The 27,796-nt window shown below is 41.7% G+C and overlaps 1 protein-coding gene across 1 annotated transcript in view; it reads right to left on the reverse strand.

Annotated features, from left to right (window-relative positions):
- Positions 1 to 10,146, reverse strand: part of LDB2 (LIM domain binding 2) — a 424,127-nt gene extending 413,981 nt beyond the window's left edge. Inside the window, exon 1 of the mRNA XM_063619413.1 lies at positions 10,080 to 10,146. The gene's annotated coding sequence lies outside the window, so the exon portion shown is untranslated. The remainder of the gene's footprint in view (positions 1 to 10,079) is intronic.
- Positions 10,147 to 27,796: the final 17,650 nt, after the last annotated feature.

Here is a 27,796-nt window from a genome sequence, read left to right on the forward strand (position 1 = left end):
CTCTAGGTGACGAAACAGACGCTCAGAGAGTCTGAGCAACTTGCCATGGGTCGCACAGGTAGTAGCTGGTGGAATGGGAGTGGAATGAGGGGCTTCTGGCTCCCCTTGTTGATGCTCTCAGAGGGTCCACAGTCTCTGTTCATCTCCACACTCAATTGTGAGCTGCTTGAGGGCAGGTGACACATGTTTTTCATGAAAGAAGAAAAATATAAATGAGAGAATGAAGACAGCATCATTCAAGATTCTTCTGCTTGTAGAAAAAAAAACACTCCAAAAGTCTTAAGCAAAAAAGAAAAAAAAGTGAATTTATTTGCTTATCTAATTGGAAAAGTCAGAAGCATTTGAGTTCAGGTTCAGTAGGATCCAGGTGCCCAAATTACATCACCAGGACTTGGAACCTGTGGCTGCCCCTGTAGGCAGGCTTTCTTCACTTGCTGGTAGAACTCTGCCCATGTGGTGACCGTGGGTAAGGCTGGGTTCATATTCTCCCAATTTAGCCCAGCAGAAAGAGAGGTTTCTTTTCCAAGAGTTCCAACAAAAATCCCAGCTTTGTGTCTCATTGCCTGATTCGGACATAAAAACCAATCTCTGCAGCCCAGAGAGTGGCCAGTCCTGGGTCACATGCCCACTCCCCCAGCCCGGGGCAGGTTGGCCCTCCTAAATCCAGGGACCCAACAAAATGGCAGGGTTCTGTGACCAGAAGGTGAGTGCATTTAGGGGTACAGCCACCCACAAAATATACATTCAAGTCCTAACCCTTAGTACCTGTGAATGTGAGATTATTTGTAAATAGGGTCTTTGTAGATGTAATCAAATTAAGATGAAGTCATACTGGATTAGGGCGAGCCCCAAATCTGATGACTAACGTTCTTACAAGGAGAGACACAGACACACAGACACACACATGAAGAGGGAGGCAGAAGCTAGAGCGATGCAGCTACAAGCCAAGGAACACCAAGGACAGCCAGAAACCACCCGAAGCTGGGAAGAGGCAGGAATGACGTCTACCTTAGAGCCTTCAGAGGGGGCATGGGCTGCCAAGACCTTGATCTTGGACCCCTAGCCTCTAGAACTGTAAGCGAATACATTTCTGATTATTTAAGCCACTGAGTTTGTGGTACTTTGTTACAGCAACCTTAGCAAACTAATAGAGAATGGATATGGGTTCTGCATGCAAAGCCTCTGCTATCCAACCACAAAGAGGCTGATTTGGCTCAAAACAGAAGAGACTGCAAGGAGACCCTACCTGTTGTCTTTTCCTGTACTAACAAGGGTAATAACAATAACAATAATAATGTCATTTACTGATTGCCTACTAATTGTCATGCAAATGTAAGGTCTGGTAATTCACATAAAATTATATCACTGGATCCTCACACCACCCCTGCTGAGTTAGCTATGTTTTCCTCTAAGCACAGGGAGCTATCAAACAGGAATAGGGTCCTCCTTCCTCTATTTAGGTAAATATTAATCTTTATATGAACCCTCCCTCCAAATCTCTATTTCTCTTTCTCTCTCTCTCTCTCTCACACACACACACTGCCGTACCACTAAACTGTGCTTGTCCCAAAATGGGTGGCCAATATTTACAAATGAATAAATGACAGCCTTTTAAAAATTTTGTTTCAACTTGCTAAAAATTATTAACTGTGGTATCATGATTTTCTCCTCGTGCTCTGTTTTATCAGAACTAACTTTGAGCCATTCCCCTGCCCGATCTGCCCGAACTGCTGTCACTCATCCTGATTTCAGCCATGCACCTCCTGCCTCTCTTTCCCTCCCCTAGAGCTCTGAGAGCCGACTTTTGGATTGGCGGCTGACACCAGGATGCCTCCGGACACCCTGGGGGCTGGAGAAAGACAGTGCACTGCACAAAGTCTCACACAGCCTGCCAAGGACAAACTTCCTCTGCGCGATGTGGACCTAGACAATCGTTCTCTGACAAAGGAATCCCCAAGCCTGCGCCTTCGTGGAATTGACTTTTGAGTCCCTTTATTACTGAGACTGACATCTGAAGCACATGTATGTTTTTCTTTCATAAAAGCTCTACCCTAATCCAAGATCACACAATTTATTTTGAAAATAACTGTATAGAATGATACATTTTCCAGAACCAAGCAGGTTTGCCCTGTCATTTGCCGTCGCCTTTGAAGTATTTAATAGCCGAGGTAACTTGGAGAAACGACTGTGTTCCTGAAAACTGCACTTACTGTTGCTCCTGTTTGCAAGGGACTTAGCATCTACTCACTGCTTTTATCAGTCCACTTTTTGCTTTTATCTGCTTTGTTTCCCAAGTGAATTGTCATTCATAGTTTTCTACACATCATTTCTGAGAGCCATGGAGGATTTCCTTCTGGGAATGGACCTTAACTGATCTCAATATCCCCTGCTGTTGATATTTGCATTATTTCCAATTTTTCCCTAATACAGCAATCCTTGATAAATATCCTTATATCTCTTTGTATATCCATATGTGTCCACATCAAAATTCTAAAAGTAAAATCATTTTAAGGCAAGGGGCATGTGCTTTGTAAACCTTTTGTTACATATTGCCGAATTGCCCTATAAATGAGTTCTGTGGATATAGTCCCACCAGTAATTTTTAATTTTGATTTCATTTTTATGTTGATGAGCATGATACACATTCATGAAGAAAACTCATGCAATACTTCAAAGTGTGAAGAAAAATGTGAAATGCACCTGATTTTCTCCACTGTAGAGGTTGTACAGAAGGATCTAGCAGCTCATCTCTGTGCATGGGCTGAGTTCTCCAGCCACCACGCCTCCACTGGGAGCTAGTGGAAGGAAACCCACCGTATGGATGCAAAGCACTGTAGCTGACAAATCTTTGAGGGTTTTTTAATTTTTCACAACCATAAACAACAGGGCAAAGAATTCCCTGGCATTTATCCATCAGCACCGGACATAAATGCCACTTTTTTTTTTTTTTTTTGAGACAGTCTCACTCTGTCGCCCAGGCTGGAGTGCAATGGTGCTATTTTGGCTCACTGCAACCTCCGCCTCCCGGGTTCAAGTGATTCCCAAGTAGCTTGGACTACAGGCCAACCATGCCTAGCTAATTTTTGTATTTTTAGTAGAGACCAGGTTTCACTGTGTTGGCCTGGCTGGTCTCAAACTCCGAACCTCAGGTGATATGCTCACCTCAGCCTCTCAAAGTGCTGGGATTACAGGCATGAGCCACCCCACCCGGCCCATAAATGCCACTTCTTGAGCATGCTTTCGTTGACTCCCTAACCTATAATTCAAACTTTTCTTTGATTCATTAACTGGAGTAAGAGGTTCTGAGCCCTAGGCCTGGAAACTTGCACCCACAGAGTATTGTGTACTTAGCACATCTTGACAGACTAGGTCTGGATGCACTTATTGATATGTAGCTAACTTTTCAAAACATGCAACATGCTGCGAGATATGTTATCAGTGACAAATCAATATCAAAACCAATCAATATTCTATGGACACAATGGCCCGTATGTTCAATTACAATGAGTAAACATTTGCTGTCACCACAATGCATCAGATCTGCTAGGCGAGTGTTGGAAATGGTGATGGTTAACATTATGTGTCAACTTGACTGGGCCACTGAGTGCCCAGACGGTTGATCAAACATTATTCTGAATGTGTCCGTGCAGTGCAGGTGTTTCTGGATGACACAACCATTTGAATTGGTAGACTGGGTCAGCAGGCTGAAGGGCCTCACCCCACATTCCTGAGGAAACTGGATGGCCTCTCTGAGGCAAGTGCTGTGCAGGACAATGCTGAGTCTCCTTAGGACCCATCCCATAGTTCCTGTTCGCCTCTAGACCTGTAACCAGATGCAAGTCCCAGCAGCCCTACAGGTGAGGAACACAGTGTGACCCCTGAGGAGGTGAACTGCACTCCCAAAGAAAGACTTGAGTTTTCTAATGACAAGGACAGAAATCCGGAACATGTGTGGGAACGCGTAGTAAGGGATGGGAAAATGGTGGAAGAAACTTAAAGTTGGATTGGGCTGAATTTATTGGTATGGACTCGCTGAGAGATTCTGCATTTAATGCTGCAGCTCAAGGAGTTAGAAAGGGCTCTAGCAGTTTGGCTGTTCGGTTGGTTGGTTGGAACATGGACCAAAGGGTGGGCCATGGTAACTGAGCTGGAAATGTCAAAAGAGTTTTGATTTAAAGTAGAAAAAGGGGCCGGGTGCGGTGGCTCACGCCTGTAATCCCAGCACTTTGGGAGGCTGAGGCGGGCAGATCAAGATGTCAGGAGATCGAGACCATCCTGGCTGCTAACGTAGTGAAACCCCGTCTCTACTAAAAACATAAAAAAATTAGCCAGGTGTGGTGGCGGGCGCATGTAGTCCCAGCTACTCGGGAGGCTGAGGCAGGAGAATGGCGTGAATCTGGGAGGCAGAGCTTGCAGTAAACCGAGATCACACCACTGCACTCCAGCCTGAGTGACAGAGTGAGACTCCGTCTCAAAAAAAATAAAAATAAATAAATAAAGTAGAAAAAGGGATTCAAAGCTTAGGGAGATGGAATGTTAGGGTGGAGTCACCATTTAAAACCGACTCACTCACACCGGAAGGGTCCAAACACCCTTTCACCACAACTGCGAGAAATAAACTTAGGTGAGGAGCCCCAGCATCCTTGGAAAATCATCCCACAGTTGCTTTTCTATGTAGCATAGGCCTCACAGTGGAACTTCAGTTACTGAATTGGGACACCTAAATGCAATGGGTGTAATTGGATCCTGGGGTGGCAGGGGCCACATGACAGCATCAGCCACCCGAGGCCAGGTGAACGTGGCCACTGTCTGGCACAGCAGAGTCAAAGCAGCCCTCAGAGCAGCCTGACTCACACAGATCTGTGGGGCTGACTAATTGATCACACTGTTCCTAGAAGTGAAATACACAGGAAGCCCACTGAATTTTTACTTGATGTGTATAAGCAAATTCTAGGTCGAGGGAACAAAAGTCTAACTCAAGTCATAAAATCAGATAGCCATGGCTCTTCTGTTCACTCAAGAGGAGGCCAGTGCTGTGGGGCACATGGAGATTTCCCTTCTAAGGCAGAGAATACATTGATGCATCAGACCCCACGCCTGCAACTGAAAAGGAGACACAATGCCTGGTAGGCCTCTATGGAATTTGGAGGCAATATATTTCTCATTTGGGTGCATTAGTCCAACTCATTTACTGGGTGAACCAAAAAGCTGCTAATTTGAGGGGCACAGAACAAGAGAAGATTCTGCAGCAGGTCCTGGCTGCTATGCAACCTGCTCTGCCACTTGGACCATACGATCCAGCAGATTCAATAGTGCTTGGCGTCTCTGTGGCAGATGGGCAAGGAACGCCGTCTGGAGTCTTTAGCAGGCCCATTAGGTGGATCACAGCACAGGCCCTCAGGATTTTGAAGCAAGCCCTGCCATCCACTGTGGTTAACTACACTTGTTTTGAGAAATAGCCCTTGGCCTGCTACCAGGCCTTAGTAGAGACTGAACCATGAGCCAGCAAGTTACCATGGGGCCTGAGTTGACCATAAGGAATTGAGTGTTAGCTGGCCTATCAAGCTATAAATGGAGGCATGCACAGCAACACTCCATTATCCAATGGAAGTGGTGTATACATGATGGGGTCTGAGCAGGTCGTGAAGACGCAAATAATTTACATGAAGTGTCCCAAATGCCATGGCCCCCAGTTCTGCTACACTGCCTTCTCTTTTCCATTTTGGACCTATGATCTCATGGGGAGTCCCCTACAATCAGTTGACAGAGAAAGAAAAGGCTTGGAACAGGTTTACCAATGGTTCTGCATCATGTGCAGGCACCACTGAATGTGGACAGCTGCAGCACCACAGCTCTTTCCTGGGGCATTCTGAAGGACAGTGGTGGATGGAAATCCTTCCAGTGGGCAGAATTTTAAGCAATGCATCTGGTTGTTTATTTTGCTAGGAAGAAGTAACAGCCAGATGTGTGATTATATACAATTTATGGGCTGCATCCATTGGTTTGGCTGGATGATCGGGGACTTAAAGAGATCATAGTTGGAAAACTGGTGACAAGGAAATCTGGGAAAGAGATAAGTGGATAGACCTCTTTGAGTGGGCATAAAACATGAAGATATGTTAGTTCCATGTGAATGCTCATCAAAGGGTGACTCCAGCAGAACAGGGTTTGAATAATCAAGTGGATAGGGTGATCCAGTCTGTGAGTACCAGTCAGCCTCTCTTCCCAGGCAACCCTATCTTCACCCAATAGGCTCATGTACAAAGTGACCATGGTGTCAGGGATGGAGGCTATGCATGGACTCAGTAACATGAACTTCCACTCACCAAGGCCAATCTGATTATGGCCTCTGCTGGGAGCCTAATCTGCCAGCAGCAGAGACCAACACTGAGTCCTCAATATGGCACCATTCCTTGAGGTGATCAGCTTACCACTTTGCAGCAGGTTGATTACATTGGACAATTTCCACCATGGAAAGGGCAGTGTTTCATTCTTAATAGAACAGATACTTACTCTGGAGATGAATATGGCTTTTTTGCATGCAATGCTGCTGCCAAAATTACCATCCATGGACTTACAGAATGCCTTATCCATTGTCACGGCATTCTATAGAGTTTTTCTTCTGATCAAGGAACTCTCTTCAGAAGAAAGCGTGGTAGTGGGTGCATGTTCATGGAATTCACTGATCTTACCATGTTCCCCACCATCCTCTAGCAGCTGCATTGATAGATCAGTAAAATGGCCTGTTGAAAACTCAGGAACAATGTCAGCTAGGTGGCAGTACCAGGCAGGGCTGGGCAAGGCTTTCTAAAAGACTATATAAGTCTCTCAGTCAGCATCCAGTATATAGTACTGTTCCTCCCATAGCCAGGATTCATGGGTCCAGGAATCGCAGGGTAGAAATGAGAGTGTCACCATTCACTATTACCTTTAATGACCCACTAGCAAAATTTTTGCTTCCTGTTCCTGCAACCTCTTCTCTCCTGGCCTAGAGGTCTAGGTCCAAAGGGAGAAGTTCTTCCACCAGGAGACACAAAAATGATTCTTTTGAACTGGAAGTTAAGACTCCCGCCCAGCCATTTAGGGCTCCTCATGACTCCAAATCAATCAATAGGCAAAGAAGGGAGTTTTTGTACTGCCTGGGGTGAGCGATCCTGACTTCCAAGGGGAAACTGAACTGCTACTCCACTATGGATGTATGGAATGTAGGAGATTCCTTAGCGTGTCTCTTAGTATCACCATGTCCTGTGATTAATGCCCATGAAGAGTGACCCAATCCAGGACTACAAATAGCTCAGGACCCTCAGAGATGAAAGTTTGGGCCACCCCAACAGGTAAAGAACCACAGCCAGCTGAGGTGTTTGCTGAAGGCAAGAGGAATACAGAATGGGTAGTGGAAAAAGGTCATTATAAACACTGGCTACAGCCATGTGACCAGTTACAGAAATGAAGACTGTCACTGTCATGAGTATTTCTTCCTTATTTTGTTATGAGTATGTCTGTGTGTGTGTATGTGTGCATTAAGCAAACATTGTTTTCTTCCCTTATTTTCTTATCACGTGTTACAAGATGTGTTGACTTTATAACATAGTATTTAATATTATTAACTACATCATAATTTATAAGTCATAAAATATCAAGGAGAAGAGTTAACATCACTCAAGGACTTTATTTCCTCTTCTGTGGAAGGAGTTAGTGCATTTCTGGTTGTACACATGACAGCTGTATAACATTTGGTGGAATTTTGACCTTTTAATTCTGTTTATTTGGAGAATGAGTATGATTTAAGAGGATGTGTGTGGGTGCCAAGTTGACAAGGGGTGGACTTGTGATTTTTAATTCTATGTCAACTTGACTGGGCCATGGAATGCCCATGTATCTGATTAAGCATTATTTCTGGGTGTGTTGGTGAGAGTGTTTCTAGAAGAGATTAGCATTCGAGTTAGTGGACTGAGTAGAGCAGATGGCCTTTCCCAATGTGGGTGGGCATTATCCAGTCACTGAAGGCTTGTATAGAATAAATGGTGAGCATTAACTAAATCACGTATCATGACTGTAAGATGTTAACATTAGGTGAAGCTTGGTGAAGGGCATACAGCAACCCTCTGTACTATTTTTGCAACTTTTTCGTAAGTCCAAAATTTACACAAATGTAAATTCTAAATCACACCACATGGTGCCATAACAGATAAGTGTGTGTATATATCCTACACACACACTTATTTTTTATGTTTGGCACAAACATTTCTAGCAATGTTTAACAGAAAAGTACTCATTTATATTTGTTTTATTTAAAGATAAAACTTGTGGTTGTCATTTACTTTTCTAGTTCAGGGAGTAAGTGGGTTACCACCTCTCTCTCAGTTGCTGAATGACATTAATTTTGCCTTTGGAGCATTTATTATAGCAGTGTGTTTCCTCAAACAAGTTAAAAATTTTGGAATCCCTTTTATTCACCACATAAATGGCAACACGGTTGTCTTAGAATTCCACAATGTGTCAAGCTTCAGTAGTCAACATGGTCAGTGACCCAGATCTTAGACCACATCCCTGAGAGGAAGATATTCTTCTGAGCCTAAAATGTCGAAGATGTTTCTCTTTTGCTGCTGAGGTCTTCATACCAGCTTGCTTGCTTCAACCCCTGCTACGCTAAACTCTAAGGCACAATCCCAATTATTTTGCTATATGTGAATTTCAATGTGTTAGTTTCCCTAGTTTAAAAAATAAGCTCCTCATCTACTGGAACTTGGTTTGACTGCACATTTTTCTTTCCAATGTGTTTACTGCAGAAGAATTTGAGCCATGCATTTTAGTTATTTATAGGACTCTGCTTAAGGTTATGGTGAAATTGAACAATTTCTCAAGATTCAGGCTATGGGTTTTGGGGAGGGGGCTGTAAGAGTGATCCGGAGAATCCTGCTTTGGGAACTAGATCATCACTCAATGGGGAGGGGACAATGGCCCTACAGATTGGTGTGGTCAGTATATGGACAACAGAAAGTGGCACGCCGACCCTCATATCTGGACTATGATTGCTTATTTAGAATCAAACAATGAAAACAAACAAAATCAAAGAGATGACATGAGCAGATCCATTGATGACCCACCTTTTTAAAAAATGACACAAAGTTCTGGCCCTCCTTCCCCAGTCAGAACAGCCCGTTTCCCTCCTGCACATTCCCCGCCCTTGAAGCAGGTAACAGCCTGACTGCGCAGTGATTTCCCTTGAGCAGGGGCGGTACCTGAGGAGCTTGCGGTGTGACTGCCTCAGCGCCTCCTGTCTCCCTCTAGTGGCAACCTTAGGGAGGGCAAGCACACGAATGTAAACTCTAAATCACACCACAGGGTGCCCTTGTTTAAAGTTCTCCAATGTCTCCTTATCGCTTAGAATAAACCCTAGCTATTTATTAGGCTCTGTGAGGCCACTCACTATTGGACCCTGTGTACATCCATGAGCACGTCCATGTCTTTCCTCTTCCCAGTTTTTCCGCCTTCCTTCTGACTTCAAATACGCCAAACTAGAGTTCCCTTTAAGGTCTTTTTTTTTTTTTTTTTTTTTTTTTGAGACGGAGTCTCGCTCTGTCACCCAGGCTGGAGTGCAGTGGCGCAATCTCGGCTCACTGCAAGCTCCGCCTCCCGGGTTCACACCATTCTCCTGCCTCAGCCTCTCCGAGTAGCTGGGACTACAGGCGCCCGCCACCACGCCCGGCTAATTTTTTGTATTTTTAGTAGAGACGGGGTTTCACCTTGGTCTCGATCTCCTGACCTCGTGATCCGCACGCCTCGGCCTCCCAAAGTGCTGGGATTACAAGCGTGAGCCACCGCGCCCGGCCTCCCTTTAAGGTCTTTGTACTTGCTTTTTACTCTCTGGGATTCTTTTTTCCCCAGACTCTAGGCCTACCTTCTGATCACCATGCAGGTCTCAGCTTAAACACCACCTCTTCATCGGAGTCTTCCCCCTAATGACCCAATCTACAGAAACCCTCTTTCTTCATTGCACAGCCATATTTTATTAGTTCTTCATGGAATTGACCAACATGGTGAAACCCTGTCTCTACTAAAAATACAAAATTAGCTACCTGAAATCCCATCTTCTTGGGAGGCTGAGGCAGGAGAATCGCTTGAATCTGGGAGTCAGAGGTTGCAGTGAGCCAAGATCACACTACTGCACTCCAGCCTGTTCAATAAGAGGGAAACTCTGTCAAAAAAAAAAAAAAAAAAAAAAAAAAAAAGGCGGGGAGGATATTTAAAGAAGGATATTCTTATAATATTGCAATGGGGAAAAGAATCTCGATGGGAAATATATTGCAAAGTCAAGCATAAGACCTAGAAGTCAATGGTGAGGGAACTGACAATTATGGCAATAAACTCATCGTTTGTATAACACAGTGAGCCACGTTAAGAGATAAATAAAACATTTGGTGGCAATATTTGCAAAATAAATGAAGATTAATAGCCTTAATTTTTTAAAAATGTATATCTCAATAGGAAAATGAAAACAGTCCTATAGAAAATGAACATTAGATATAAACCAACAATTCACACAGTACAAATCACCACTGAGAAGATGGAAAGACGTTCAACCTCACTTATAATCAAGAAAATGAAAAGCAACATAAAATACTGGTTCCTGTTAGATTAATAACAGAAAAAATTCACGTCTGTCGAAGAAGTAGAGCAATGGCCGTAGTAATCACTGGGGAAGAGTGTGAATGGGTCCTGTCCTTTTGGAAGACAATTTGTCAGTGTCCACCAAAATGTATAATGCACATATACAATAATTTCACAGTTATGTGTTTTGTAATAACTGACATTTCTTTGACTATAAGTGAGATTAAGTATTTTCATGACAATCATTCATCTATATATTTTTCTATTCTGAACTGGCCTGCTTATGGCCTTAGCCTGCTTTCCTACCATTAGATCATTAGCTGAGTAAGAGGTGGGGAGGAAAGGAAGCACAAAAAGGCCCCTAAAATTTCCTTCCTCACACGTGAGCTGTTGAACTCCTTCGTCATTTCACTTTCAATAGTGGAGCCAGTGGAGGCAATAATATAATTACGATCATTTCTTAGTAGTGGCTGTCAGGCCTCTGAGCCCAAGCTAAGCCATCATATCCCCTGTGACCTGCACGTACACATCCAGATGGCCTGAAGTAACTGAAGAATGACAAAAGAAGTGAAAATGGCCTGTTCCTGCCTTAACGGATGACATTACCTTGTGAAATTCCTTCTCCTGGCTCATCCTGGCTCAAAGGCTCCCCTGCTGAGCACCTTGTGACACCCCCTCCCCACCTCGCCCCTGCCCGCCAGAGAACAACCCCCTTTAACTGTAATTTTCCTTTACCTACCCAAATCCTATAAAATGGCCCCACCCCTATCTCCCTTCGCTGACTCTCTCTTCGGACTCAGCCTGCCTGCACCCAGGTGAAATAAATAGCCTTGTTGCTCACACAAAGCCTTTTAGGTGGTCTCTTCACAGGGACAGGAGTGAAAGTGGCCCCACCCCCAGAAACTTGCAATCCCTCATTACTTGCTACAAAGATGAAATAATTGCATTTAAATATAAGAAGATTGAACTTATCATGCATCCTTTAATTCAATTAGCAAACATTTATTGACTACCTACATTTGCCAGGTACTGTTTCCTTTATCCTTCCGCAACCCTTTTTTGCCCACTCTTACTTATAAAATATATACAACCTTTTTTTTTTTCTTTTCTTGAGACGAGTCTTGCCCTGTAGCCCAGGCTGGAGGGCAATGGTGCAATCTCAGCTCACTGCAACCTCTGCCTCCCAGGTTCAAGCGATTCTCCTGCCTCAGCCTCCCGTATTGCTGGGATTACAGGTGCACGCCACCATACCTGGCTAATTTTTTTTTCTGTCTTTAGTAGAAACAGGGTTTCACCATGTTGGCCAGGCTGGTCTCGAACTCCTGACCTTGTGATCCTCCCACCTCAGCCTCCCAAACTACTGGGATTACACGCATGAGCCACTGCACCTGGGCTGTACAACCTCTTAAGAAGCAGTGGCATGGCAGAGGAATCAAAGCCAGCCATCAGAGTCCACAAAAAAGGTGATCAAGTTTTCCTTCCAAGCAAGAAGGGAAATTGTGTTATTAAAATTTAAAAAGCAGAATCTTGAAAACTTGAAAATTCTCCATTTTTTAAAAATGTTAACAAAATGCTATGTGTATTTATAGCTTTTTTGACCATCTTTGCTAAAATATATATGTGTGTGTGTGTGTATATATATATATATATATATATATACACACACACACAAACATTCATATGTGCACATTTATATGAATGAATTTAGACAAGAAATGTCCTGGAAGAAGGCATTTGAAACATTTTCTCAAAAGGTGAAATTTCATACTATTTTCATTTCTTTTTTCCTTATTTTTATTTTTTAAATTTTTTGCTACTAATGTATACTACCTCTAATAAACTCAGAAAAGAAAAAATTCCTGGGTAGTAGTTAAAAGCAGGTTCTGTAACCAAAAGTCCCAGTTTCTTTTTGGTTTCCTTTCTGTCACTGTCTTATCTCATGAATTTGACAATTAGTTTTAAAAAGTTACTTAAACTATGCTATGCTTTAGTTTCTTCACCTGAATCTAGTGATAATAACTAATAACTACTCTTAAGGTTCTTAGTTTGGATTAAATAAGATCAAGGGAGAAAAGCCCTCAGGATATAGCTTCACACATCGTAAATACTCTCAGGGTTAGTTCTTTTCTTTCCTCCTCTCTTCTTATGTGGACAAATGGTTAACGTCAATTAAACATTAGGGAGTCTGTAGGAGCCATAACTGTACACCCAGGTGTTTCTGGGAGAGTCCCAGTTTCAAACATTGTATCCTGTTGCCAGACCACATGTACTGATTTTAATTTAGGATTCATGATTTTCATCAGGCTTATGTTCCTTTTGTCATCTTATCATAATATCGAACATCTTTGAGCACGTGCTATGTGCTATCTTCTGTAATGAGGAAAAATAGCTCTGAGAGTTTGACCAGTTGTCTGCAGCATCAAGCCTCATTCATAGACAAAGTCTTTATTTTTATTTATGTATTTATGTATTTATTTATGTATGTATTTATTTATTCATTTATTTGAAACAGAGTCTCGCTCTGTCGACGAGGCTGGAGTGCAATGGCGTGATCTCCGCTCACTGCAAGCTCTGCCTTCCGGGTTCACGCCATTCTCCTGCCTCAGCCTCCAGAGTAGCTGGGACTACAGGCGCCTGCCACCACACCTGGCTAATTTTTTGTATTTTTAGTAAAAATGGGGTTTCACTGTGTTAGCCAGGATGGTCTCGATTTCCTGACCTCGTGATCCGTCCACCTCGGCCTCCCAAAGTGTTGGGATTACAGGCGTGAGCCACCGCACCCGGCAACAGTCTCTTTTTTACAGTTAACTGAGATGTTACCTGCTTTCCTTAGTAGATAGGCAACCTCAGTTCATTGGAATGCTGAAAGTGCTTCTCAATGAATATGCATTTTTCATATGATATTAAAGAATAAATGATAAAAATAAGGAGAAATTCTAAATGGATTTATAAAGTGAATATAACATTGGTATAAGTTGACAAAATTGTGTCAAAAAAGAAAACTACATACAGACCATTCACACTACTGTTTATGCAAAAGTCTTTAATAAAATATTAGCAAACATAACCCAATAGCTCATTAAAGAAATAAACAATCCTAACCTTAAAAGAAAAGTATTAAAAAAACTAAAATAGGCTGGGAGCGGTGGCTCACGCCTGTAACCCCTGCACTTTGGGAGGTGGAGGTGGGAGGATCACGAGGTCAGAAGATCAAGACCATCCTGGCTAACATGGTGAAACCCTGTCTCTACTAAAAATACAAAAAAAATTAGCTGGGTGTGGTGGCAGGCACCTGTGGTCCCAGCTACTCGGGAGGCTGAGGCAGGAGAATGGCGTGAACCTGGGAGGCAGAGATTGCAGTGAGGCGAGATAGCACCATTGCACTCCAGCCTGAGCGACAGAGTGAGACTCCGTCTCACAAAAAAAAAAAAAAAACAAAGAACTAAAATAAACATTGTAACCATGGATACTTTTTTTTTTTTTGAGGAATGCAAAGGTGGTTCAATATTGGAGGTTGTATTTGTATAAGGCATCATATTAATAAACCAAAAGAGAAAAATCATATGATTACTTTTGTAGACATGCTCAACTTAATTTATAATTAAAGAAATCTACTTCAGATTAAGATACCATTTCTCATTCATTAAGTAGCAAAATCCAAGCTTTCTTATTAATTTGGCAAAAATTCTGTAGGTGTGACTTTAGGCGAGTAGCCACTTTCATATATTGCTGCTAGAAATGCAAAGTTGTAAAACTCTTACAGAAGAGATTTGTCAATATCAATATATACATAAAAATATAGATAGATAGGTAGATATGTGCATTTAAATTTTGGTTCGATCCAATTTCTAGGAATATATTTTACAAATACCCTAGCTAGAAGGAAGGAAGGAAGGAATGAAGGAAGGAAGGAAGGAAGGGAGGGAGGGAGGGAAAAGAATAGCATCAAGGCTATTTATTGCAGGATTACTTATAAAGGAAGGAAGGAAGGAAGGAAGGGAGGGAGGGAGGGAGGGAAAAGAATAGTATCAAAGCTATTTATTGCAGGATTACTTATAAAGGAAGGAAGGAATGATGGAAGGAAGGAAGGGAGGGAGGGAAGGAGGGAAAAGAATAGTATCAAAGCTATTTATTGCAAGATTACTTATAAAGGAAGGAAGGAAGGAAGGAAGGGAGGGAGGGAGGGAGGGAGTGACGGAGGGAAAGGAATAGCATCAAGGCTGTTTATTGCAGCATTGCTTATAATAACAAAAACATGGAAATGACCTAAGTGTCCATCAGAAGAAGATTGGTCAAATAAACCCTGGCACATTCACACAATGTAATCACATGCAGATTTATATAAAAAATAAGGAATAGCTCTATCAATATATACTATAGAGTAATAGGATCAATTGTTATATTTAAAAAGCAAGGTAAGAAAAGTGTGAATACTGTGTTTTCTTAAATAAAGGGACTATGATATATGCATACGCTTGCTTATATTAATAAAAAGCAAATAATTAAAGAATAAGCCCTAAAATAAAAATAGTCACCTATTTGGGGGCTATTTTTAAGATTTGACTTTGTTTTTTGATTGTCTTGGGAACTATGCCAAAAATTTACATATGTTTAAAATAAATTAAATTTAAAAATCAATTACTACTAATAAAAAGTAAAATGAAACAGATGAATTTCACTGTATACATAGTTTGTGTCAAATCCACAAAAAGAAAAATAATTCCGAATGACTGTAAATCACAATAATCTGACTATTTATCCCTGGTAGGTAGGATACACCCTAAGGACAAAAAGAACTGCCCCTCGGCCGGGCGCGGTGGCTCACGCTTGTAATCCCAGCACTTTGGGAGGCCGAGGCGGGCGGATCACGACGTCAGGAGATCGAGACCATGATGAAACGCCGTCTCTACTGAAAATACAAAAAATTAGCCAGGCGTGGTGGTGGGTGCCTGTAGTCCCAGCTACTCAGAGAGGCTGAGACAGGAGAATGGCGGGAACCCGGAGGGCGGAGCTTGCAGTAAGCCGAGATTGCGCCACTGTACTCCAGCCTGGGCGACAGAGCGAGACTCTCAAAAAAAAAAAAAAAAAAAAGAACTGCCCCTCAAATATGTAAACTTTCAAAAATCTTCCTATTGTTTATGGCAAAGTTGATGCTGTCATTCAGAGACTATTGTGTGTGTATTGTGAAATAATGCAATTAAATAATTATGCAAAATATAAATTGTATTATTCCTGTAAAGAAAGGACTGTGGACAAATAACCTATTTTCTTCAACAAACAAATTGTAGCAAAGAGAGAGAGAGAGAAGAAACAACCTATAGATTAAAATAAATTTAAAATACTTATTAAACAATCACAATATATGGATCTTATTTGAATTCCCATTCAAACAAATAAAATGTTTTTACAAGAGTGACATTTACGAAACAATTGAAAAATTGAGTAACACTGTAAACTTGATATTGAGAATTGACCGCTATTTTATGTAAAGTAATAAAATAGGGGCTATGTTTTTATAAGAGTTCTTGTCTTTCTTACATACATATTAAAGTATTTATAGGTGAAATGATAGGATAATGCAAATTAGCTTTCTAATAATAAGAGAAAGGGAAGTGAGTAGAAGTATGGATGGAAGAGACTGTCCATTAGTTGACTGATAATCATTGAAACTGAATGATGGATACATGTGGGTTTATTATGTTATTCATTCTATTTTGTGTATGTCTGAAATCTTTCAAAATAAAATAAAAAATGTCAACTTTTTGATCAACAAAAGATTGCTAACAAAAATAAACAAAAAATTGCTAACATTTGCTAGATTTATAAGTAAAGCAAAAACTTCAAAATGAAGCTAAAATCCTAGGAAAGAGCTAGGTTTCATGAATCTGTAACTTTGATGCATTGAATACTAGTTGTTTAGGCCCAAATACAACTTCTAAATAGTGTTTTCCATGTATAAAAACCAATCTTAGGGACACTAAAATACAACTTTAACAATAAAGACTCTTGACTCTGAAGACAGACAGGCTGGATTCAAACTCCTTCTCCCCACAAACGTGAAATATAAGGTGTTTGGAACTGGCTGCCACAAAGACAACACTCAGAAAATTCCAGCCCTCCTGATGATTACCCTCCTGGACAGTGGAAAGGGAATGAACTTGGTTTCAAATCTTGACCCTTCTATTTATAAACTGGGGGCAAGTTATGAGGTTTGTCTTGACAACTGTATATGGAAGTGCCCTCTGTGTGGTAGGCCTCCCAAAAATGGGTCTCTGCTGTTGAGGAGGTTACAGTCTTGATGGGATTTAGGATGCTACCCCAAAATATGGCACCTTGGCATTTGAGAAGACAGCGGAAGCAGGAAGTTCTCTCTGGCCTTCCCCTGCCCGTGTCTTCTGTTACAGATTATAAAAGAATTCTCTGACCTTCCTCCAAAGCAGATCAAAGGATGCTCATCTCAGAGGTACCCTCCCTGTACCCAGAGGAAAGAAATGTCCTTATCTCTAAGACACAGGGACACAGAGAAGAGTCTGTATAAACAAGCTCTGTTAAGTTTCTCCTGGCTTATTACCATTAGATTATACCCCTACTGTCCAATCACACTTCTCTACAACTATCCACTTCATCAAACTTAGCATAAAAACATACAGATTTCCTGTTCCTTGGGTCTTTATTTCTGAAGGCTTCCACGTCATGTACACTTACATTAAATAAATGTATACGATTTTCTCTTGCTAATCTGTCTTTTGTTATAAGGACCCCAACCATGAACCCTGTGATAGTAAAGAAAGATATTTCTTCTGCCTCCCCCAAGTTTGTTTCTCACACCTCAGATAGAACAGCTGAGAGTTTCTGATCACTTTTAATCCTGCAGATGAGATCCTGGGACAATGAACAAAATGCCAAAAAAAGGTAAGAATTCTCCCCAAGGTCAGCACTCCTGGACACTACAGACACTTCCCACTGTAGTTCCCAGTGGGGAGAGGAAGGTTAATAACTCCTGGATACTACAGACACTCCCCACTGTCTGTAGTTTCCAGTGGGGAAAGGAAGGTAAAAGCTTCTTGTCCTTTTCTTTCCAGATTCAGAGTAGCAAAGGAAAACTATTTGTTTGCATTGTGAAATAAATGTATATGTTTTTCTCTTGTTAATCTGTCTTTTGTTTTTTTGTTGTTGTTTTTTTTTGTTTGTTTGTTTCTGTTTTTGTTTTTGAGATGGAGTCTCGCTCTGTCGCCCAGGCTGGAGTGCAGTGGCGCGATCTCAGCTCACTGCAAGCTCCGCCTCCCGGGTTCACGCCATTCTCCTGCCTCAGCCTCTCCGAGTAGCTGGGACTACAGGCGCCCGCCATCACGCCCGGCTAATTTTTTTGTATTTTTAGTAGAGACGGGGTTTCACCGTGGTCTCGATCTCCTGACCTCGTGATCCGCCCACCTCGGCCTCCCAAAGTGCTGGGATTACAAGCGTGAGCCACCGCGCCCGGCCTAATCTGTCTTTTGTTATAGGTGCCTCAGCCATGAACCTACAGATGGGTGAGGAAAGAAATCTTTCCTCCCTGCAATCTGCAGTCTAAAGTCAATCTCTGTGTCTCTGATTCTAAAATTGTTATCCTAATGGTCACAGATCACAATACCTTCATTCAGTTGGTTTGCAAATGAAGTAATATGATTCCAATGATCTAAACAGAAAAATCCCAAAGTGGAAAAAAAAAAAGTTTGCAGCATCCCAACATCCCTACTAGATGAAAATAGCCTTCAAGAGCATCGGACTAGTTTGCTTTCTTTTCTAACCATGCTGACTGCTGATGTTGATTTGCTCTCTGACACGACCTACCGACCACCCAATGTTCAGCTAACTTCTGGTGTTTCCTGTTAATACAAAAGGGGTTGCATTAAGCCAGAAATTATAATTTGGATTTATAAATCAAGCCTTAGCTCATTTTGTTCATGGAAATCCGGAACCTGAAATCCAGAACCTCTTTATCTTTTATTCATGAATTCATCCAATAAGTAGTTCTGAGTGACTACACACAAGGCACTGAGCTAGGACTTGGGACAATCTTCAACAAGCAAACAAGCCTATGTCCTAGCACAAGAGAAGAAAGACAAACAATATGCTTAATAAATGAGTAAATTATTAGTAAGTTAGATAGTGAAATTTGCCATGGGGGAAAAAGTAGAAAAATATACACTAGGTGTTTAATAATATTTGCTGACTGATTGTTTTACATTTGAATTTTACCAGCCTTTATAATTGTTATCTACAACTCTTGATATTTCACAAGCAATTGCTTTTGCAGACACTCAATTAGTTTATCAATAAACATAGAAGCTTGAACTCAAATGTGTACCAAGAGCTCCACAAGAAGGAATTAAGGCTATGGGTGCATGTGATTTGGAGCAAAAGAAGCTAAATTCTGTTTATGTCTTCATTTCCACAAGTCAATTTTTGAAGCTTCAGGTGTTGAGGGATAGAGAGTTGGTAAGAGTTTACAGGAAAAAAAAAAAGTTGGAGTTCATAATATTGGGACATGGTGTCATCCGTCTTTTAGGAAAGCAATACACCTATTGCTTCATTAGGGTCCAACAGAACTCCCATGTTACACTGAGTGCCCTAGAAACCTGGTAGATTACAGCTTGAATTGTTTTTTTGTTGTTGTTGTTATTTAATAATTTGCTTTCACCCACAGTACATGGTCTTTGTTGCCTGCTAAAATTCCCATGCAACTTCTTAATGTATACTCAGAGCTCTCCCCTAAAGACTGCAGGAGAATAGGTAGCAGAGGGCTTACAGATGTGGATGCCTCCCTCTCCAGCAAGGTGCGGCTGGGTGCTGCCCCTCCCATCTGTTCTATACACCAGTGCTGGGCAACACTGTGAATTTAATCTGTTCTTTCTCAGCAGCTTTGCCGTGTAGCATCTCTCTACCGTTGAAGCAGTGGTAACTCTGTAATTATGTATTAGACACAACAAAGGGATTCTTCAAAGTAGAGAGGTCTCCTCTGTGCACCCTTGCTAGGCTGCTGAGAAGTTTAGTGCCTGGTCTTAGACTTAGCTCATCCGCTTCCTGCCCATCTGGATTGACTTGGTTGACTTTTCCTTTGCTTGGGCTAGCTCAGTTGTTTGCAAACCCAATTGTGTTTGAATCACCTGGGGGTTTTGAAAAATAGTGCTGAAGTCCCCCACTCCACCTGACGGGATTGGACAAGAGATGGGCTGGAAATCAGTGTTTTGTGATGACCTCACACCTGGCCTCCAGCCTCTGAGTGCGGCCAAGAAGAGTAAATCGGGGGGCCTTTGGCTTTGTGGTGACAGTTTTCTTGTCCCTGCTCTAGCACTTCCACCTAGTTTCTTTCTTTTTCTTTCTTTCTCCCTCCCCCCCTTCCTTCCTTCCTTCCTGCTTGCTTTCTCTTTCTTCTTTCTTTCTGAGTAAAGTGGAAGCAAGTTTATTAGAGAAGCAGAGAAACAAAAGAATGACTACTCCATAGGCAGAGCAGCCCAACTAGTTTTTTTATTTGAGTCATTTTTACAGTTTTCCAGAACTGGGAGCCTGCCATTTATTCACTGATTCCTCTGAGCAGGTGCCATGATGCCTCCTCCAATCATTAACATTATATACAGGCTGCAGAAGTCAGCTACTGGGTGGACATCAGGTGGCAGGACTATCCCTTGGCTGCTGCCACTACAACTTGATTAGCATCATCGAGCACTCTAGGAAAAGGGAGTTAATGTTGTCTGCATAGTCCGCTCAACAGTATATGCCCGTTCTTTACCTTCTGCTAGATTGAAAACCTGAACTGTTTCCATGGTTACAAAGGCCAGTTGATGGGGCACGGGGCACAATAAACATGGCATGGGGCATTTAACATGCTAAACGTCAGCTTTTGTCTGGGGCCACATCCTAAGAAATTCAAACAGGACTTGTGGAGTCTGCCTCGAGATGAGAGGGCAATTCTTGGTAAATCTATTGACACTGAGGTGCTGAACACTGCACTCCAGGCTGACAATCCCACCCAGCGCCCACCCTCAGATAAAATTCTTTCCATACTTGCCAGTGCTCAAAAGATAAAGTCCAAATTCTTCCACTTTTCTGTAAGACCTCAACGACCTGTTCTGGTGAAATTATGCATCTCATCCTGTAGACACATAGGTCCTTGGCTTAGCAAATTCCCCACTCTCTCTCCTTCGACTGGCAAACCTTACTGTTTTCTCTAGAGCCGGTTCATTTATCACTTTCTCATGTAGCCTTGATGCCCCTCTCAGAATTTATATCCCCCACCCAAATCCTCCATGGCGTTTATATTATGATATTGATTGGCTTACATGCCTTTCTCACCAACTGGGCTATACCATCTTCAACAACAAGGCTTTGATATATGGAATTTACCTTTGTAACTCTCAGCACTGAAAACATGGTAGACACTCAAAAAATACCCATCAAAATCAATGAAACCGCCTATGAAGTATTCTTGCTCTAAAAACAAGAACCTGAATCTTTTAGATCTATATTCTTGTTTAAACAAAAGATGACATCAACACATAGAGGGAAACAACACACACTGGGGCTTATCAGAGGGTGGAGGTTGGGAGGAGGGGGAGGATCGGGAGAAATAACTAATGGGTACTAGGCTTAATACCTGATGAAATAATCTGTACAACAAACACCCATGACACAAGTTTACCTATGTAACAAGCCTGCACATGTACCCCTAAATTTAAAATAAAAGTTAAAAATATTTTTTTAAAAAAGAAAAGACATTGATGAAGGCACCAGAGAAATTATACTATTAGGAGACAATCATAGCATGGATTTTATAGACAGTTGATGTGATTTCTCTAATAATTCAATGGCATGGGAAAAAAGGAAGGGGATAGGATAGGGATCCTTCTAGATAAAAGAGAAAAACATATGTTACAACCAAATGCAATGTGTCAATCAATTATAAAGACATTTTTGAGATGATTTGGGAAATCTAAGTATGGACAGGGTATTAGATGATATTATTGTTCATTAAGTACAAAATAGTGTTTCGGTTATATACGAAATGTCCTTATTTAAGCATAAAATAACCTGATATAGAAGTCTTTCTTTAAAATACACTATAGCAGGCTGGGGATGGTAACTCACACCTGTCATCCTAGAGCTTGGGAGGCCAAGGTGGGAGGATCACTTGAGGCCCGAAGTTTCAGATTATAGTGAGCTATGATCGGCCACTGCACCCCAGCTTGGGCAACAGAGTGAGACCCTGATTCTAAATTAATTAATTAAGTTAAATTAAATACTACCGCAAAATTTTAAAACCGGATAAATATGCAAATAAGACATAACTGGGATATGTGGTCTAACAAAAAAATAAATATTTGGTCTTTGTTCCTCCCACCTCTGTTTCTGGCACAGAGCTCCTAAAACACTTGGAATTTCCTGAGTGACAGGGACTATCTTTTGTTATTCATAACAAGTCCCTTTCAACCTCACCCAAGGTTATCTGATAAGGTGACTTATGGGGTGCCCTAGGTAGCATCTGGATGGGGGTTAGCCACCAGCAGAGAAACCAAACTTGTGATTCTAGGATTAGAGTTTTCAGTCCCACGTTGGGACCTCCGAGGAGGGGAGAGGAGCTGGAAGTTGAGGTCAGTCACTAATGGCCAATGATTAAATCAGTCACACCATGTAATGAAACCTCTGCACAAAGCCTCTAAGTTGTGGGGTTCAGGGAGCTTCCAGGTTGAGGAACACATCGATGTGCTGGGAAGGCGGCAAACCTGGGGAGGGGGGAGAAGCCCGCCACCAACCATGACCCCCATATTTTGCTCCATGCAGCTCTTTCATTTGGCTGTTCCTGAGCTGTATTTGTTACAATAAAATGGTAATTATAAGTAAGGCACTTTTGCTGAGCTCTGTGAGTCATTCTAGGTAATTACCAAATTTGATAGGGAGAGTGGTCTCAGAATTCCCAGTTTTGTAGTTGGCCAGGCAGAAATGCAGAGGTCTTGAGGACCCCCTTTCAGGGTGGCATCTGAAGTGGGGGCAGGCTTATGGGACTGAGCCCTTGATTTGTGGGGTCTGTACTAATGCCAGGTAATTAGTAACAGAATTGAATTGAACTGCAGGACATCCACCCAGTTCATGTCAGAGAATGGGATAATTGATTATTGTTGAAAAATGACACAAGGTAATTATGGCAAAATGTTGGTAATTGTTGAATCTATGAAATGAATATATGAGGGTTCATTAGACTATTCTTCTATTTTTGTGTGTTTGTTTCCTAACGAAAACATTAAAAACTTAAAAGAATATTATTTCCAGATTCATTTGCCTGTTCAAAGAGAATATTTGTAAACTTTAGCCATCCTAGTGGGATGCAGTGGCATCTCACAGTGGTTTAAACTTACATCTCTTACATGATTAATGGTGGTGAACATTTTTACAGGTGTTTGCTGGGCATTTGTATACCTTCTTTTGTAGAGCATTATTCCAAGATATTTTGCTGAAGGAAATGAAACCTTTGTCCACAAAAGGACTTTTACAAGAAGGTTCATGTCAATTTTATTCATAATAGCATAAAATAGAATAAAATAAAGAAAATAACCCAAATGTTCATCACCAGGAAAAGAGATAAACAAATGGTGGTATACTATGCAATGGAATATCACCCAGCAATAACAAAGGAGAAACTACTGTTATACACAACAACATAAATGAATCTTAAAATTATTGTGTCGAGCAAAAGATGCAAGACACAAAAGAATGCATATTTTATTATTTTTAATAAGAATTTTGAGATCAGGCAAAATTGATCTGTGGGGATAAAACTAAAAAGAATGGCTATCAGGGGAAGGTGAATGATAAAAGGCAGTGGAGGCCTTTCTGGGGTGACAGAAATGTTCCGTTATCTTGGTAGAGCCATTGGTTACACAGGTGTATACATTTTTCAAAACTCACCAAATTCTATGCTTAAGATCTGTGCATTTCACCATATATAATTATAGTTCAATTTAGAGAGAGAGAGAGAGCAACACCTAACACACAAAACATGTGTTGCTAGAAGTGGGATTTCAGACAGTGGCAAGGGAGGTATTTTAAGATGGAAGAGCACGCCTTCCTGGTCTTTCCTCCAGGTATGAACCTGTAATTCAGGACTCTCTGTGTTCACCCTGAAAAATCTCAATTCCCCTTTGCTTAGGTATCAATGCAGAGCAGGTGGCCACCCCTGCGATCTGAACTTCTCTTGCTGCAGACACAATCCAGAATTCTTAGTATGACACCATGGAAACAGTGCTAGCTTTCTCTATGGGCCACAAAAGTGACCCCACTACTGACATCCTCCTTGCATGAAGAAGCAGAAATATTATTAGCAATAAGTGGGCTGTATTTGACTGAAAGGAACACAGTAGAGAGGCATATGTTACTTTTCAATTCTAAGAGCTTATCTCATGGAGTTCAAGGTCATCAGTTCACACGACTTTCCTATTGGACTTCTCTGGGAGTAGGAATGAAGGCTCAGTAAGGAGAAGGTCTAGAAGAAAAGTTGTCTTGTAAATGTTGAGACTGCTATTTGTTTTGGTGTTAATGCACTAGAAATATATTACCTTAGTAGTATATTAATGATAAAGTGTGTTAATCCTCCCCAGGTGAAGGTATTGTGGTCCCCATTTTGGTAGTACAAAAATGAGCCTCAAAGGCGTTAAGGAACTAGGTCAAGGCCATTTAGCTGGCAAGTCATAGAGATGGGTGTGGGGGATCATATCCCTCAGGCCTCATGATTGTATTGCACCCCGGCTGACTTCTAACAGGAGTATGTAAACCCAGTTAATAGGGAGTAGAAGGACTTTCTTTGGAGCTCTGAAGGCCACTATGCCTCTCCTTAGCAGCAGCTCTTAACCAGTTACTAATGGAAGTTACTATGCAAATATCCCAGTCCCCTCCCCTTGGGTGGGCTGCCTCTGAGATGCATGTCTACACTGACTTCCACACCTGCCCAGTGAGAGTAAGTTTCCACTGCCATTGGCTTCTGTTGTGGCTGGCTGAATAGCACGCTCTTTGTGGGCTGCATTTTCTTCTCTGTGTCTCTTCCTCAACTGGCACGTCCTGCCAGAAACTCCTTCACCTTGAGTCCTTGTGTCAGTCTGATTCTGTGGAAGTCAAGCTAAAACAGTGAAATTCACACCTAAGGTTTTTGACTTTACAATCTGTTCTTCTACCATACTATAAATTACAGGTCAAACTGTTGGAAATAGTGATATTTGACCATTTTTTAACCAATGGAAATGGCAGTATCGTACAGTTCAACTGACTCACGGTAGGAGTATGTGTACCTCAAAATAAACACTCAAAAATGCATGTACACACAAAATGCACATATGTGCATGTAACAGAAACATAATATGCTTTTTATAATGTAAGGAGGCCAGCCACGTGGCCTTTCTAAAGCAAAAGTCTTTGTATCTCTTCCTTTACTAAATCCTTCAGTAATTATACCATCCCCTTGGCAAAATCCAGGCTCTCTAGCATGATATAGATATCCCATTATCTTCTGGCTCCAGCCCTTTTCTTTGGCTTGTATTCTGCCCTCTTTGTTTTGTTTGACATTGCTAAACTGCTTAGAATTAAATAATAAAAGAAAAAAGAAAAACACTGGAGTATTTCATCATCTTCTCCGGCTCAACAGCCAGAAGTTTTTCTTGTGGCTCCCCGCTTTTCCCAAAGCAAATGAGTCCAGCCCTCCCAGGACCAGCTCTTTACCTTGGAAATAAATCCATGAGTGTATCAATCACATTGAACTATAATATTTTCATTTGCTTGACTCTTTCCCTTATCAGAATGTGAGCTCCTAAGTCCAAGACCTGGTTTGTTCATCTCTGCATGCCTACTGTCTACCATAGAACCTGATGCATAAGAGGTGCTCACTAAACGATGTTGAATGAAGATGAAGTCAGATTTGAACTTTGTCATCTAGGCTCCGGTAAAGCATTGTGCAGAAGGTATGTGAGCAATGCCCATTTCTTTACAGTGCGTAGGGACTTTATACTCAGAAACAAAAATAAAGATGCATGACCTTCTGATACCTGGCCCCAAACCAGGAAACCAGGTCTGAATATTTGACACAAACTGTCTAGGGAAAATGGAGCTATGCTGCAACTGTGACATCTGAAGTCAGGCTGCGTGGGCTCAATCTCCGGCTCTACCACTAACTAGGAGTATGACCTTAGGCAAGTCTCTCCCACTTTGTGCCTAAGATGCTTCTTCTGGAAAGGAGGATACTAAAAGATCCCACGTCAAAGAGTTGTTGCGAAGATAGTTCAGTTTTGGCAATAAATACAGGCTATGGATAGCAATGATGCTAACAAGTCCACAGCCTTTAATCTGGATTTCATGTAAACACTAAGCCTCAGTCTCTGTATCTATAATCAAGGGATAGTTTATGAATTACTGCAACCAATGTTCATATATCTGACATGTTCATCACAGTACCATGTCTAAGGAAATCACAGTGATGAAGACAGACACAGGACTTTTCCTCATGAGGTTTCTCGTCTGATGAAGGAATACAGGGAAGTGGAAATGTCATGAAAGCTGAGAACTGAGGGTAAGCTAACTTAGAAGAATATATATTCTTCTATATATATAGAGAGAAGAATACAGGCCTGGCGTGGTGGCTCAAGCCTGTAACCCCAGCACTTAGGGAGGCCGAGGGGGGTGGATCACGAGGTCAGGAGATCGAGACCATCCTGGCTAACACGGCGAAACCCCGTCTCTACGAAAAATACAAAAAATTAGCCGGGCGTAGTGGCGGGCGCCTGTGCTCCCAGCTACTCGGGAGGCTGAGGCAGGAGAATGGCGTGAACCTGGGAGGCAGAGCTTGCAGCGAGTCGAGATAGCGCCACTGTAGTCCAGCCTGGGTGAAAGGGCGAGACTCCGTCTCAAAAAAAAAAGAAGACAGAAGAAAGGGATAGTTAGAAAGAGAAGATGGAGACTTTATCTTAAGAGCAATGAATTTTCATCAGGAAGTAACTCGATCTGAGTGAATTCTAGTTGAGATCACTCAGTCTGCCACGTGCAAAATAGAATTTATCGGGGAAGGCGGGAGCAGAATGATCTCAGGCAGTATTTACAGCCAGTCATCCCTGCAGAGCAAATGGGAGCCTGAACCAGGAAAATGACCGTGAGCATATGTATTAGATTCCTAGGGCTGCCATAACTAGGTATTCAAAGTTGGTGGCTTCAAACAACAGAAATAGATTCTCTTATAGCTTTGGAGTCTAGGATCCCTAGTCAAGGTTTTGGGAGGGTTGAGCTCTCTCTGAATGCTTTAGGGAAGGATCCTTCCTCACTTCTTGCTGGCTTTTCGTGATTGCAGCAATCTGCACCTTCTTCCTGTATGTCTTTGTCTCTGTGTCCAAATTTCCCTCATTTTTTTTTTTTAAATAAGAATACCAGTGATTGAATTAGGGTCAACCCTACTCCAGTCTGATTTTAACTTGATTGCATCTGTAAAGACCCTTTTTCCAAATAAGGTCACATTCATAGGTACTAGGGTTTAGGACCCAAACGTATCTTTTTAGTGGGGCAAAATTCAACCTACGAAAGGCTGGCATTAAATAAGTAAACTTGGGAGATATTACTAATTTACTGATTCATTGGGAATGGTGAAGGATATGGAAGAATCAAAGATATTGTCCAAAAAGCAGACATGAGAAAACAGTAGGTGAAATATGAGTAGTAGCTGAATAATGATTCAATTCACTTAAAAAGTAACGTGGGAGAAGTCCAGATTTCATGGAACAGATGACATGGAGTTTAAACCTGCTGCTGGAGACACCATCTTTTGAGGCTTTGAAACCCTTGAGGAACAGCTGTTGGGGTAGAATTTGAGAACTGGGGATTGGATTTCTAGATGGTAGAGCTTTCACAGTAAACACTAAGAAGCAAAACTTGAGATGAGGTGGAGGTGAATGTTTCGGTAGGTTTGAAAAAGCATGAAATTTGGAATCATAAGCCTTACGTTCTGAATGTTTAGAAATCACACGTGAGGCCCGGTGCAGTGGCTCACGCCTGTAATCCTAGCACTTTGGGAGGCCAAGGCGGGTGGATCACAAGGTCAAGAGATCGAGACCATCCTGGCCAACACGGTGAAACCCCATCTCTACTAAAAATACCAAAAATTAGCCAAGCCTGGTGGCGGGCCCCT

This window comes from Symphalangus syndactylus, chromosome 16, assembly GCF_028878055.3.
Source record: "Symphalangus syndactylus isolate Jambi chromosome 16, NHGRI_mSymSyn1-v2.1_pri, whole genome shotgun sequence".
In the NCBI taxonomy this organism is placed as follows: Eukaryota; Metazoa; Chordata; class Mammalia; order Primates; family Hylobatidae; genus Symphalangus; species Symphalangus syndactylus.